At 40.9% G+C, this 734-nt stretch overlaps 1 pseudogene; it reads left to right on the top strand.

The window, feature by feature from the left end:
• The first annotated feature begins 432 nt into the window (after window positions 1–432).
• Window positions 433–611, top strand: LOC138001622 (U2 spliceosomal RNA; annotated as a pseudogene).
• The last annotated feature ends 123 nt before the right edge of the window (window positions 612–734 follow it).

The following is a 734-nucleotide window of genomic DNA, read 5'->3' as shown; positions in this document are numbered from 1 at the left end:
GAGATTGCGGGTTTTGGGTGACTCACTCGAAACTGTTAAGCGCTTCTGGTATGTTAATAGTGTGATTTGTTCTGTAAGTAGTAGTGATAAGATTAATTTTCCCTTTTAGGTTGACTGTAGGTTTAGTTTACATTGATTATTTATTGTTTAGTCAGGATTTGGATATGGACTTTGGATATTTTGATTAATGGACTTTGGATTTCGATTTATGGACTTTGGACTTTGTTTTTATGTCTTTATGCTATTTGTACTTTTTGCCTTTTGCCACCTTTTCTTGTAATTTTGCTTGCTCTTGATATGCGTAATATTTTCTCGTGTAATGTTTGTGATAAGGTAAAGTCTCCGCTTACGAGCCAGAAGGCTCATCAGGCCGGCGCTTATCTCCGGTTTTGTGAACTTGTCCTTTATACCTGGGCCCTTCGGCCCTTGTAAATAAAATTTTATCCAAAAAAGAAAATCTGTTCTTATCAGCTTCATATCTGATATGCTGGTCACCGAGTAGCTCATATATTAAACTGATTTTTGGAACTGGGCCATGGAAAAGAGGCTTGCTTCGTCCCTGTCACAGGTTGCCTCGGTATAGCATTACCTCCGAGTGTGGCCCACTTCCCTCCGGGGAAGAAATAATCAATTGAAAGTAAAGCAACTGACTGGCTGTCTAACTGACTGGCCAGCTTCCACCTTCTATTGTCTTCGCTAGGAAGAAGCGAGTCATCGGCCTGCCCGGTTTTGGG

This window comes from Montipora foliosa, chromosome 4, assembly GCF_036669935.1.
Source record: "Montipora foliosa isolate CH-2021 chromosome 4, ASM3666993v2, whole genome shotgun sequence".
Taxonomy (NCBI): Eukaryota; Metazoa; Cnidaria; class Anthozoa; order Scleractinia; family Acroporidae; genus Montipora; species Montipora foliosa.
The sequence above is the reverse complement of the archived record's forward strand: the minus strand, read 5'-3'. Positions and strand labels throughout refer to the sequence as shown.